The following is a 15,772-nucleotide window of genomic DNA, read 5'->3' on the forward strand; positions in this document are numbered from 1 at the left end:
GTGTAGGTAGCACAGCATCAATACAGCTGTAGGTAGCACAGGATCAATACAGGTGTAGGTAGCACAGGATCAATACAGGTGTAGGTAGCACAGGAGCAATACAGGTGTAGGTAACACAGGATCAATACAGGTGTAGGTAAGACAGGAGCAATACAGGTGTAGGTAGCACAGGATCTATACAGGTGTAGGTAACACAGGATCAATACAGGTGTAGGTAACACAGGAGCAATACAGGTGTAGGTAACACAGGATCAATACAGGTGTAGGTAACACAGGATCAATACAGGTGTAGGTAGCACAGGATCAATACAGGTGTAGGTAACACAGGATCAATACAGGTGTAGGTAAGACAGGAGCAATACAGGTGTAGGTAGCACAGGATCAATACAGGTGCAGGTAACACAGGATCAATACAGGTGTAGGTAGCACAGGATCTATACAGGTGTAGGTAATACAGGATCAATACAGGTGTAGGTAAGACAGGATCAATGCAGGTGTAGGTAGCACAGGATCAATACAGGTGTAGGTAGCACAGGATCTATACAGGTGTAGGTAACACAGGATCAATACAGGTGTAGGTAACACAGGTTCAATACAGCTGTAGGTAGCACAGGATCAATACAGGTGTAGGTAGCACAGGATCTATACAGGTGTAGGTAACACAGGATCAATACAGGTGTAGGTAACACAGGATCAGTACAGGTGTAGGTAACACAGGATAAATACAGGTGTAGGTAGCACAGGATCAATACAGGTGTAGGTAGCACAGGATCTATACAGGTGTAGGTAACACAGGATCAATACAGGTGTAGGTAGCACAGGATCAATACAGGTGTAGGTAGCACAGGATCTATACAGGTGTAGGTAACACAGGATCAATACAGGTGTAGGTAACACAGGATCTATACAGGTGTAGGTAACACAGGATCAATACAGGTGTAGGTAACACAGGATCAATACAGGTGTAGGTAGCACAGGATCAATACAGGTGTAGGTAACACAGGATCAATACAGGTGTAGGTAGCACAGGATCTATACAGGTGTAGGTAACACAGGATCAATACAGGTGTAGGTAGCACAGGATCAATACAGGTGTAGGTAGCACAGGATCTATACAGGTGTAGGTAGCACAGGGGCAATACAGGTGTAGGTAGCACAGGATCAATACAGGTGTAGGTAGCACAGGATCTATACAGGTGTAGGTAGCACAGGATCAATACAGGTGTAGGTAGCACAGGATCAATACAGGTGTAAGTAGCACAGGGGCAATACAGGTGTAGGTAACACAGGATCAATACAGGTGTAGGTAGCACAGGATCAATACAGGTGTAGGTAGCACGGGATCAATACAGGTGTAGGTAACACAGGATCAATACAGGTGTAGGTAGCACAGGATCAATACAGGTGTAGGTAACACAGGATCAATACAGGTGTAGGTAGCACAGGATCAATACAGGTGTAGGCAACACAGGATCAATACAGGTGTAGGTAACACAGGAGCAATACAGGTGTAGGTAACACAGGATCAATACAGGTGTAGGTAACACCGGATCAATACAGGTGTAGGTAGCACAGGATCAATACAGGTGCAGGTAACACAGGATCAATACAGGTGTAGGTAGCACAGGATCAATACAGGTGTAGGTAACACAGGATCAATACAGGTGTAGGTAGCACAGGATCTATACAGGTGTAGGTAGCACAGGATCAATACAGGTGTAGGTAGCACAGGATCTATACAGGTGTAGGTAACACAGGATCAATACAGGTGTAGGTAACACAGGATCAGTACAGGTGTAGGTAACACAGGATCAATACAGGTGTAGGTAGCACAGGATCTATACAGGTGTAGGTAACACAGGATCAATACAAATGTAGGTAGCACAGGATCAATACAGGTGTAGGTAGCACAGGATCTATACAGGTGTAGGTAACACAGGATCAATACAGGTGTAGGTAACACAGGATCTATACAGGTGTAGGTAGCACAGGATCAATACAGGTGTAGGTAACACAGGATCAATACAGGTGAAGGTAGCACAGGATCAATACAGGTGTAGGTAACACAGGATCAATACAGGTGTAGGTAGCACAGGATCTATACAGGTGTAGGTAACACAGGATCAATACAGGTGTAGGTAGCACAGGATCAATACAGGTGTAGGTAGCACAGGATCTATACAGGTGTAGGTAGCACAGGGGCAATACAGGTGTAGGTAGCACAGGATCAATACAGGTGTAGGTAGCACAGGATCTATACAGGTGTAGGTAGCACAGGATCAATACAGGTGTAGGTAGCACAGGATCTATACAGGTGTAGGTAACACAGGAGCAATACAGGTGTAGGTAACACAGGATCAATACAGGTGTAGGTAACACAGGATCAATACAGCTGTAGGTAGCACTGCATCAATACAGCTGTAGGTAGCACAGGATCAATACAGGTGTAGGTAACACAGGATCAATACAGGTGTAGGTAGCACAGGATCTATACAGGTGTAGGTAACGCAGGATCAATACAGGTGTAGGTAGCACAGGATCAATACAGGTGTAGGTAGCACAGGATCTATACAGGTGTAGGTAACACAGGATCAATACAGGTGTAGGTAACACAGGATCAATACAGGTGTAGGTAACACAGGATAAATACAGGTGTAGGTAGCACAGGATCAATACAGGTGTAGGTAGCACAGGATCTATACAGGTGTAGGTAGCACGGGATCAATACAGGTGTAGGTAGCACAGGATCAATACAGGTATAGGTAACACAGGATCAATACAGGTGTAGGTAGCACAGGAGCAATACAGGTGTAGGTAACACAGGATCTATACAGGTGTAGGTAGCACAGGATCAATACAGGTGTAGGTAGCGCAGGGGCAATACAGGTGTAGGTAACACAGGATCTATACAGGTGTAGGTAAGACAGGAGCAATACAGGTGTAGGTAGCTCAGGATCAATACAGGTGTAGGTAACACAGGATCAATACAGCGGTAGGTAGCACAGGATCAATACAGGTGTAGGTAAGACAGGATCAATACAGCTGTAGGTAACACAGGATCAATACAGGTGTAGGTAGCACAGGATCAATACAGGTGTAGGTAGCACAGGATCTATACAGGTGTAGGTAGCACAGGATCAATACAGGTGTAGGTAAGACAGGATCAATACAGGTGTAGGTAGCACAGGATCTATACAGGTGTAGGTAACACAGGATCAATACAGGTGTAGGTAGCACAGGATCAATACAGGTGTAGGTAACACAGGATCAATAGAGGTGTAGGTAGCACAGGATCAATACAGGTGTAGGTAGCACGGGATCAATACAGGTGTAGGTAACACAGGATCAATACAGGTGTAGGTAGCACAGGATCAATACAGGTGTAGGTAACACAGGATCAATACAGGTGTAGGTAGCACAGGATCAATACAGGTGTAGGTAACACAGGATCAATACAGGTGTAGGTAACACAGGAGCAATACAGGTGTAGGTAACACAGGATCAATACAGGTGTAGGTAACACCGGATCAATACAGGTGTAGGTAGCACAGGATCAATACAGGTGCAGGTAACACAGGATCAATACAGGTGTAGGTAGCACAGGATCAATACAGGTGTAGGTAACACAGGATCAATACAGGTGTAGGTAGCACAGGATCTATACAGGTGTAGGTAGCACAGGATCAATACAGGTGTAGGTAGCACAGGATCTATACAGGTGTAGGTAACACAGGATCAATACAGGTGTAGGTAACACAGGATCAGTACAGGTGTAGGTAACACAGGATCTATACAGGTGTAGGTAGCACAGGATCTATACAGGTGTAGGTAACACAGGAGCAATACAGGTGTAGGTAACACAGGATCAATACAGGTGTAGGTAACACAGGATCAATACAGCTGTAGGTAGCACAGCATCAATACAGCTGTAGGTAGCACAGGATCAATACAGGTGTAGGTAACACAGGATCAATACAGGTGTAGGTAGCACAGGATCTATACAGGTGTAGGTAACGCAGGATCAATACAGGTGTAGGTAGCACAGGATCAATACAGGTGTAGGTAGCACAGGATCTATACAGGTGTAGGTAACACAGGATCAATACAGGTGTAGGTAGCACAGGATCTATACAGGTGTAGGTAACACAGGATCAATACAGGTGTAGGTAGCACAGGATCAATACAGGTGTAGGTAGCACAGGATCTATACAGGTGTAGGTAACACAGGATCAATACAGGTGTAGGTAGCACAGGATCAATACAGGTATAGGTAACACAGGATCAATACAGGTGTAGGTAGCACAGGAGCAATACAGGTGTAGGTAACACAGGATCTATACAGGTGTAGGTAACACAGGATCAATACAGGTGTAGGTAGCACAGGATCAATACAGGTGTAGGTAGCGCAGGGGCAATACAGGTGTAGGTAACACAGGATCTATACAGGTGTAGGTAAGACAGGAGCAATACAGGTGTAGGTAGCTCAGGATCAATACAGGTGTAGGTAACACAGGATCAATACAGCTGTAGGTAGCACAGGATCAATACAGGTGTAGGTAAGACAGGATCAATACAGCTGTAGGTAACACAGGATCAATACAGGTGTAGGTAGCACAGGATCAATACAGGTGTAGGTAGCACAGGATCTATACAGGTGTAGGTAGCACAGGATCAATACAGGTGTAGGTAAGACAGGATCAATACAGGTGTAGGTAGCACAGGATCTATACAGGTGTAGGTAACACAGGATCAGTACAGGTGTAGGTAGCACAGGATCAATACAGGTGTAGGTAGCACAGAAGCAACTCTGGTGTAGGTAACACAGGATCAATACAGGTGTAGGTAAGACAGGATCAATACAGGTGTAGGTAACACAGGATCTATACAGGTGTAGGTAACACAGGATCAATACAGGTGTAGGTAGCACACGATCTATACAGGTGTAGGTAGCACAGGATCAATACAGGTGTAGGTAACACAGGAGCAATACAGGTGTAGGTAAGACAGGATCAATACAGGTGTAGGTAGCACAGGATCTATACAGGTGTAGGTAACACAGGATCAATACAGGTGTAGGTAGCACAGGATCAATACAGGTGTAGGTAACACAGGATCAATACAGGCGTAGGTAGCACAGGATCAATACAGGTGTAGGTAGCATAGGAGCAATACAGGTGTAGGTAACACAGGATCAATACAGGTGTAGGTAGCACAGGATCAATACAGGTGTAGGTAACACAGGATCAATACAGGTGTAGGTAGCACAGGATCAATACAGGTGTAGGTAACACAGGATCAATACAGGTGTAGGTAACACAGGAGCAATACAGGTGTAGGTAACACAGGATCAATACAGCTGTAGGTAACACAGGATCAATACAGGTGTAGGTAGCACAGGATCAATACAGGTGCAGGTAACACAGGATCAATACAGGTGTAGGTAGCACAGGATCAATACAGTTGTACGTAGGACAGGATCAATACAGGTGTAGGTAACACAGGATCAATACAGGTGTAGGTAACACAGGATCAATACAGGTGTAGGTAGCATAGGAGCAATACAGGTGTAGGTAACACAGGATCAATACAGGTGTAGGTAACACAGGATCAATACAGGTGTAGGTAGCACAGGATCTATACAGGTGTAGGTAACGCAGGATCAATACAGGTGTAGGTAGCACAGGATCAATACAGGTGTAGGTAGCACAGGATCTATACAGGTGTAGGTAACACAGGATCAATACAGGTGTAGGTAGCACAGGATCTATACAGGTGTAGGTAACACAGGATCAATACAGGTGTAGGTAGCACAGGATCAATACAGGTGTAGGTAGCACAGGATCTATACAGGTGTAGGTAACACAGGATCAATACAGGTGTAGGTAGCACAGGATCAATACAGGTATAGGTAACACAGGATCAATACAGGTGTAGGTAGCACAGGAGCAATACAGGTGTAGGTAACACAGGATCTATACAGGTGTAGGTAGCACAGGATCAATACAGGTGTAGGTAGCGCAGGGGCAATACAGGTGTAGGTAACACAGGATCTATACAGGTGTAGGTAAGACAGGAGCAATACAGGTGTAGGTAGCTCAGGATCAATACAGGTGTAGGTAACACAGGATCAATACAGGTGTAGGTAGCACAGGATCTATACAGGTGTAGGTAACACAGGATCAATACAGGTGTAGGTAGCACAGGATCAATACAGGTGTAGGTAGCACAGGATCTATACAGGTGTAGGTAACACAGGATCAATACAGGTGTAGGTAGCACAGGATCAATACAGGTATAGGTAACACAGGATCAATACAGGTGTAGGTAGCACAGGAGCAATACAGGTGTAGGTAGCACAGGATCTATACAGGTGTAGGTAGCACAGGATCAATACAGGTGTAGGTAGCGCAGGGGCAATACAGGTGTAGGTAACACAGGATCTATACAGGTGTAGGTAAGACAGGAGCAATACAGGTGTAGGTAGCACAGGATCAATACAGGTGTAGGTAACACAGGATCAATACAGGTGTAGGTAGCACAGGATCAATACAGGTGTAGGTAAGACAGGATCAATACAGCTGTAGGTAACACAGGATCAATACAGGTGTAGGTAGCACAGGATCAATACAGGTGTAGGTAGCACAGGATCTATACAGGTGTAGGTAGCACAGGATCAATACAGGTGTAGGTAAGACAGGATCAATACAGGTGTAGGTAGCACAGGATCTATACAGGTGTAGGTAACACAGGATCAATACAGGTGTAGGTAGCACAGGATCAATACAGGTGTAGGTAGCACAGGATCAATACAGGTGTAGGTAGCACGGGATCAATACAGGTGTAGGTAACACAGGATCAATACAGGTGTAGGTAGCACAGGATCAATACAGGTGTAGGTAACACAGGATCAATACAGGTGTAGGTAGCACAGGATCAATACAGGTGTAGGTAACACAGGATCAATACAGGTGTAGGTAACACAGGAGCAATACAGGTGTAGGTAACACAGGATCAATACAGGTGTAGGTAACACCGGATCAATACAGGTGTAGGTAGCACAGGATCAATACAGGTGTAGGTAACACAGGATCAATACAGGTGTAGGTAGCACAGGATCAATACAGGTGTAGGTAACACAGGATCAATACAGGTGTAGGTAGCACAGGATCAATACAGGTGTAGGTAGCACAGGATCAATACAGGTGTAGGTAGCACAGGATCTATACAGGTGTAGGTAACACAGGATCTATACAGGTGTAGGTAACACAGGATCAGTACAGGTGTAGGTAACACAGGATCAATACAGGTGTAGGTAGCACAGGATCTATACAGGTGTAGGTAGCACAGGATCTATACAGGTGTAGGTAACACAGGATCAATACAGGTGTAGGTAGCACAGGATCAATACAGGTGTAGGTAGCACAGGATCTATACAGGTGTAGGTAACACAGGATCAATACAGGTGTAGGTAACACAGGATCTATACAGGTGTAGGTAACACAGGATCAATACAGGTGTAGGTAACACAGGATCAATACAGGTGTAGGTAGCACAGGATCAATACAGGTGTAGGTAACACAGGATCAATACAGGTGTAGGTAGCACAGGATCTATACAGGTGTAGGTAACACAGGATCAATACAGGTGTAGGTAGCACAGGATCAATACAGGTGTAGGTAGCACAGGATCTATACAGGTGTAGGTAACACAGGATCAATACAGGTGTAGGTAGCACAGGATCAATACAGGTATAGGTAACACAGGATCAATACAGGTGTAGGTAGCACAGGAGCAATACAGGTGTAGGTAACACAGGATCTATACAGGTGTAGGTAGCACAGGATCAATACAGGTGTAGGTAGCGCAGGGGCAATACAGGTGTAGGTAACACAGGATCTATACAGGTGTAGGTAAGACAGGAGCAATACAGGTGTAGGTAGCTCAGGATCAATACAGGTGTAGGTAACACAGGATCAATACAGCTGTAGGTAGCACAGGATCAATACAGGTGTAGGTAAGACAGGATCAATACAGCTGTAGGTAACACAGGATCAATACAGGTGTAGGTAGCACAGGATCTATACAGGTGTAGGTAGCACAGGATCAATACAGGTGTAGGTAACACAGGATCAATACAGGTGTAGGTAACACAGGATCAATACAGGTGTAGGTAGCACAGGATCTATACAGGTGGAGGTAACGCAGGATCAATACAGGTGTAGGTAGCACAGGATCAATACAGGTGTAGGTAGCACAGGATCTATACAGGTGTAGGTAACACAGGATCAATACAGGTGTAGGTAGCACAGGATCTATACAGGTGTAGGTAACACAGGATCAATACAGGTGTAGGTAGCACAGGATCAATACAGGTGTAGGTAGCACAGGATCTATACAGGTGTAGGTAACACAGGATCAATACAGGTGTAGGTAGCACAGGATCAATACAGGTATAGGTAACACAGGATCAATACAGGTGTAGGTAGCACAGGAGCAATACAGGTGTAGGTAACACAGGATCTATACAGGTGTAGGTAGCACAGGATCAATACAGGTGTAGGTAGCGCAGGGTCAATACAGGTGTAGGTAACACAGGATCTATACAGGTGTAGGTAAGACAGGAGCAATACAGGTGTAGGTAGCTCAGGATCAATACAGGTGTAGGTAACACAGGATCAATACAGGTGTAGGTAGCACAGGATCTATACAGGTGTAGGTAACACAGGATCAATACAGGTGTAGGTAGCACACGATCTATACAGGTGTAGGTAGCACAGGATCTATACAGGTGTAGGTAACACAGGATCAATACAGGTGTAGGTAGCACAGGATCAATACAGGTGTAGGTAACACAGGATCAATACAGGTGTAGGTAGCACAGGAGCAATACAGGTGTAGGTAGCACAGGATCTATACAGGTGTAGGTAGCACAGGATCAATACAGGTGTAGGTAGCGCAGGGGCAATACAGGTGTAGGTAACACAGGATCTATACAGGTGTAGGTAAGACAGGAGCAATACAGGTGTAGGTAGCTCAGGATCAATACAGGTGTAGGTAACACAGGATCAATACAGGTGTAGGTAGCACAGGATCAATACAGGTGTAGGTAAGACAGGATCAATACAGGTGTAGGTAACACAGGATCAATACAGGTGTAGGTAGCACAGGATCAATACAGGTGTAGGTAGCACAGGATCTATACAGGTGTAGGTAGCACAGGATCAATACAGGTGTAGGTAAGACAGGATCAATACAGGTGTAGGTAGCACAGGATCTATACAGGTGTAGGTAACACAGGATCAATACAGGTGTAGGTAGCACAGGATCAATACAGGTGTAGGTAGCACAGGATCAATACAGGTGTAGGTAGCACAGGATCAATACAGGTGTAGGTAACACAGGATCAATACAGGTGTAGGTAGCACAGGATCAATACAGGTGTAGGTAACACAGGATCAATACAGGTGTAGGTAGCACAGGATCAATACAGGTGTAGGTAACACAGGATCAATACAGGTGTAGGTAACACAGGAGCAATACAGGTGTAGGTAACACAGGATCAATACAGGTGTAGGTAACACCGGATCAATACAGGTGTAGGTAGCACAGGATCAATACAGGTGCAGGTAACACAGGATCAATACAGGTGTAGGTAGCACAGGATCAATACAGGTGTAGGTAACACAGGATCAATACAGGTGTAGGTAGCACAGGATCTATACAGGTGTAGGTAGCACAGGATCAATACAGGTGTAGGTAGCACAGGATCTATACAGGTGTAGGTAACACAGGATCTATACAGGTGTAGGTAACACAGGATCAGTACAGGTGTAGGTAACACAGGATCAATACAGGTGTAGGTAGCACAGGATCTATACAGGTGTAGGTAGCACAGGATCTATACAGGTGTAGGTAACACAGGATCAATACAGGTGTAGGTAGCACAGGATCAATACAGGTGTAGGTAGCACAGGATCTATACAGGTGTAGGTAACACAGGATCAATACAGGTGTAGGTAACACAGGATCTATACAGGTGTAGGTAACACAGGATCAATACAGGTGTAGGTAACACAGGATCAATACAGGTGTAGGTAGCACAGGATCAATACAGGTGTAGGTAACACAGGATCAATACAGGTGTAGGTAGCACAGGATCTATACAGGTGTAGGTAACACAGGATCAATACAGGTGTAGGTAGCACAGGATCAATACAGGTGTAGGTAGCACAGGATCTATACAGGTGTAGGTAACACAGGATCAATACAGGTGTAGGTAGCACAGGATCAATACAGGTATAGGTAACACAGGATCAATACAGGTGTAGGTAGCACAGGAGCAATACAGGTGTAGGTAACACAGGATCTATACAGGTGTAGGTAGCACAGGATCAATACAGGTGTAGGTAGCGCAGGGGCAATACAGGTGTAGGTAACACAGGATCTATACAGGTGTAGGTAAGACAGGAGCAATACAGGTGTAGGTAGCTCAGGATCAATACAGGTGTAGGTAACACAGGATCAATACAGCTGTAGGTAGCACAGGATCAATACAGGTGTAGGTAAGACAGGATCAATACAGCTGTAGGTAACACAGGATCAATACAGGTGTAGGTAGCACAGGATCTATACAGGTGTAGGTAGCACAGGATCAATACAGGTGTAGGTAAGACAGGATCAATACAGGTGTAGGTAGCACAGGATCTATACAGGTGTAGGTGACACAGGATCAGTACAGGTGTAGGTAGCACAGGATCAATACAGGTGTAGGTAGCACAGGAGCAATACTGGTGTAGGTAACGCAGGATCAATACAGGTGTAGGTAAGACAGGATCAATACAGGTGTAGGTAACACAGGATCTATACAGGTGTAGGTAACACAGGATCAATACAGGTGTAGGTAGCACACGATCTATACAGGTGTAGGTAGCACAGGATCAATACAGGTGTAGGTAACACAGGATCAATACAGGTGTAAGTAGCACAGGATCTATACAGGTGTAGGTAGCACAGGATCAATACAGGTGTAGGTAGCACAGGATCAATACAGGTGTAGGTAACACAGGAGCAATACAGGTGTAGGTAGCACAGGATCTATACAGGTGTAGGTAACACAGGATCGATACAGGTGTAGGTAGCACAGGATCAATACAGGTGTAGGTAATACAGGATCAATACAGGTGTAGGTAGCACAGGATCAACACAGGTGTAGGTAACACAGGATCAATACAGGTGTAGGTAGCGCAGGATCAATACAGCTGTAGGTAGCACAGGATCAATACAGGTGTAGGTAGCACAGGATCAATACAGTTGTACGTAGGACAGGATCAATACAGGTGTAGGTAACACAGGATCAATACAGGTGTAGGTAACACAGGATCAATACAGGTGTAGGTAGCATAGGAGCAATACAGGTGTAGGTAACACAGGATCAATACAGGTGTAGGTAACACAGGATCAATACAGGTGTAGGTAAGACAGGATCTATACAGGTGTAGGTAGCACAGGATCAATACAGGTGTAGGTAACACAGGATCAATACAGGTGTAGGTAGCACAGGATCAATACAGGTGTAGGTAACACAGGATCAATTCAGGTGTAGGTAACACAGGATCAATACAGGTGTAGGTAGCATAGGAGCAATACAGGTGTAGGTAACACAGGATCAATACAGGTGTAGGTAACACAGGATCAATACAGGTGTAGGTAACACAGGATCAATACAGGTGTAGGTAGCATAGGAGCAATACAGGTGTAGGTAACACAGGATCAATACAGGTGTAGGTAACACAGGATCAATACAGGTGTAGGTAGCACAGGATCAATGCAGGTGTAGGTAACACAGGATCAATACAGGTGTAGGTAACACAGGATCAATACAGGTGTAGGTAAGACAGGATCTATACAGGTGTAGGTAGCACAGGATCAATACAGGTGTAGGTAACACAGGATCAATACAGGTGTAGGTAGCACAGGATCTATACAGGTGTAGGTAACACAGGATCAATACAGGTGTAGGTAGCACAGGATCAATACAGGTGTAGGTAACACAGGAGCAATACAGGTGTAGGTAACACAGGAGCAATACAGGTGTAGGTAGCACAGGATCAATACAGGTGTAGGTAACAGGATCAATACAGGTGTAGGTAGCACAGGACCAATACAGGTGTAGGTAGCACAGGATCACTACAGGTGTAGGTAGCACAGGATCTATACAGGTGTAGGTAACACAGGATCAATACAGGTGTAGGTAACACAGGATCAATACAGGTGTAGGTAAGACAGGATCTATACAGGTGTAGGTAGCACAGGATCAATACAGGTGTAGGTAACACAGGATCAATACAGGTGTAGGTAGCACAGGATCTATACAGGTGTAGGTAACACAGGATCAATTCAGGTGTAGGTAGCACAGGATCAATACAGGTGTAGGTAACACAGGAGCAATACAGGTGTAGGTAACACAGGAGCAATACAGGTGTAGGTAGCACAGGATCAATACAGGTGTAGGTAACAGGATCAATACAGGTGTAGGTAGCACAGGACCAATACAGGTGTAGGTAGCACAGGATCACTACAGGTGTAGGTAGCACAGGATCTATACAGGTGTAGGTAACACAGGATCAATACAGGTGTAAGTAGCACAGGATCAATGCAGGTGTAGTAACACAGGAGCAATACAGGTGTAGGTAACACAGGATCTATACAGGTGTAGGTAACACAGGATCAATACAGGTGTAGGTAGCACAGGATCAATACAGGTGTAAGTAGCACAGGGGCAATACAGGTGTAGGTAACACAGGAGCAATACAGGTGTAGGTAGCACAGGATCAATAGAGGTGTAGGTAAGACAGGATCAATACAGCTGTAGGTAACACAGGATCAATACAGGTGTAGGTAGCACAGGATCTATACAGGTGTAGGTAACACAGGATCAATACAGGTGTAGGTAGCACAGGATCTATACAGGTGTAGGTAACACAGGATCAATACAGGTGTAGGTAGCACAGGAGCAATACAGGTGTAGGTAGCACAGGATCAATAGAGGTGTAGGTAGCATAGAGGCAATACAGGTGTAGGTAACACAGGAGAAATACAGGTGTAGGTAGCACAGTATCAATACAGGTGTAGGTAACACAGGAGCAATACAGGTGTAGGTAACACAGGAGCAATGCAGGTGTAGGTAACACAGGATCAATACAGGTGTAGGTAACACAGGAGCAATACAGGTGTAGGTAGCACAGGATCAATACAGGTGTAGGTAGCACAGGATCAATACAGGTGTAAGTAGCACAGGGGCAATACAGGTGTAGGTAACACAGGATCAATACAGGTGTAGGTAAGACAGGATCAATACAGCTGTAGGTAACACAGGATCAATACAGGTGTAGGTAACACAGGATCAATACAGGTGTAGGTAGCACAGGATCTATACAGGTGTAGGTAACACAGGATCAATACAGGTGTAGGTAGCACAGGATCAATACAGGTGTAGGTAGCACAGGAGCAATACAGGTGTAGGTAGCACAGGATCTATACAGGTGTAGGTAGCACAGGATCAATGCAGGTGTAGGTAGCACAGGAGCAATAGAGGTGTAGGTAGCATAGGAGCAATACAGGTGTAGGTAACACAGGAGCAATACAGGTGTAGGTAACACAGGAGCAATACAGGTGTAGGTAGCACAGGATCAATACAGGTGTAGGTAGCACAGGATCAATACAGGTGTAAGTAGCACAGGGGCAATACAGGTGTAGGTAACACAGGATCAATACAGGTGTAGGTAACACAGGATCAATACAGCTGTAGGTAACACAGGATCAATACAGGTGTAGGTAACACAGGATCAATACAGGTGTAGGTAGCACAGGATCTATACAGGTGTAGGTAACACAGGATCAATACAGGTGTAGGTAGCACAGGATCAATACAGGTGTAGGTAGCACAGGAGCAATACAGGTGTAGGTAGCACAGGATCTATACAGGTGTAGGTAGCACAGGATCAATGCAGGTGTAGGTAGCACAGGAGCAATAGAGGTGTAGGTAGCATAGGAGCAATACAGGTGTAGGTAACACAGGAGCAATACAGGTGTAGGTAACACAGGAGAAATACAGGTGTAGGTAGCACAGGATCAATACAGGTGTAGGTAGCACAGGATCAATAAAGGTGTAGGTAGCACAGGATCAATACAGGTGTAGGTAACACAGGAGCAATACAGGTGTAGGTAGCACAGGATCAATACAGGTGTAGGTAGCACAGGATCTATACAGGTGTAGGTAGCACAGGATCAATACAGGTGTAGGTAAGACAGGATCAATACAGCTGTAGGTAACACAGGATCAATACAGGTGTAGGTAACACAGGATCTATACAGCTGTAGGTAGCACAGGATCTATACAGGTGTAGGTAACACAGGATCAATACAGGTGTAGGTAGCACAGGATCAATACAGGTGTAGGTAAGACAGGATCTATACAGGTGTAGGTAACACAGGATCAATACAGGTGTAGGTAGCACAGGATCTATACAGGTGTAGGTAACACAGGATCTATACAGGTGTAGGTAACACAGGATCAATACAGGTGTAGGTAGCACAGGATCTATACAGGTGTAGGTAACACAGGATCAATACAGCTGTAGGTAGCACAGGAGCAATACAGGTGTAGGTAGCACAGGATCAATAGAGGTGTAGGTAGCATAGGGGCAATACAGGTGTAGGTAATACAGGAGAAATACAGGTGTAGGTAGCACAGGATCAATACAGGTGTAGGTAACACAGGATCTATACAGGTGTAGGTAACACAGGAGCAATGCAGGTGTAGGTAGCACAGGATCAATACAGGTGTAGGTAGCACAGGATCAATACAGGTGTAAGTAGCACAGGGGCAATACAGGTGTAGGTAACACAGGATCAATACAGGTGTAGGTAGCACAGGATCAATACAGGTGTAGGTAGCACAGGATCAATACATGTGTAGGTAAGACAGGATCAATACAGCTGTAGGTAACACAGGATCAATACAGGTGTAGGTAACACAGGATCAATACAGGTGTAGGTAGCACAGGATCTATACAGGTGTAGGTAATACAGGATCTATACAGGTGTAGGTAGCACAGGATCTATACAGGTGTAGGTAACACAGGATCAATACAGGTGTAGGTAGCACAGGATCTATACAGGTGTAGGTAACACAGGATCAATACAGGTGTAGGTAGCACAGGATCAATACAGGTGTAGGTAGCAGAGGATCTATACAGGTGTAGGTAACACAGGAGCAATAGAGGTGTAGGTAGCATAGGAGCAATACAGGTGTAGGTAACACAGGAGAAATACAGGTGTAGGTAGCACAGGATCAATACAGGTGTAGGTAGCACAGGATCAATAGAGGTGTAGGTAGCACAGGATCAATACAGGTGTAGGTAACACAGCAGCAATACAGGTGTAGGTAGCACAGGATCAATACAGGTGTAGGTAGCACAGGATCTATACAGGTGTAGGTAGCACAGGATCAATAGTGGTGTAGGTAGCACAGGATCAATACAGGTGTAGGTAACACAGGAGCAATACAGGTGCAGGTAACACAGGAGCAATGCAGGTGTAGGTAGCACAGGATCAATACAGGTGTAGGTTACACAGGATCAATACAGGTGTAGGTAGCACAGGATCTATACAGGTGTAGGTAACACAGGATCAATACAGGTGTAGGTAGCACAGGATCAATACAGGTGTAGGTAACACAGGATCAATACAGGTGTAGGTAGCACAGGATCAA

Source organism: Indicator indicator, chromosome 23 (assembly GCF_027791375.1).
Source record: "Indicator indicator isolate 239-I01 chromosome 23, UM_Iind_1.1, whole genome shotgun sequence".
Classification (NCBI taxonomy): Eukaryota; Metazoa; Chordata; class Aves; order Piciformes; family Indicatoridae; genus Indicator; species Indicator indicator.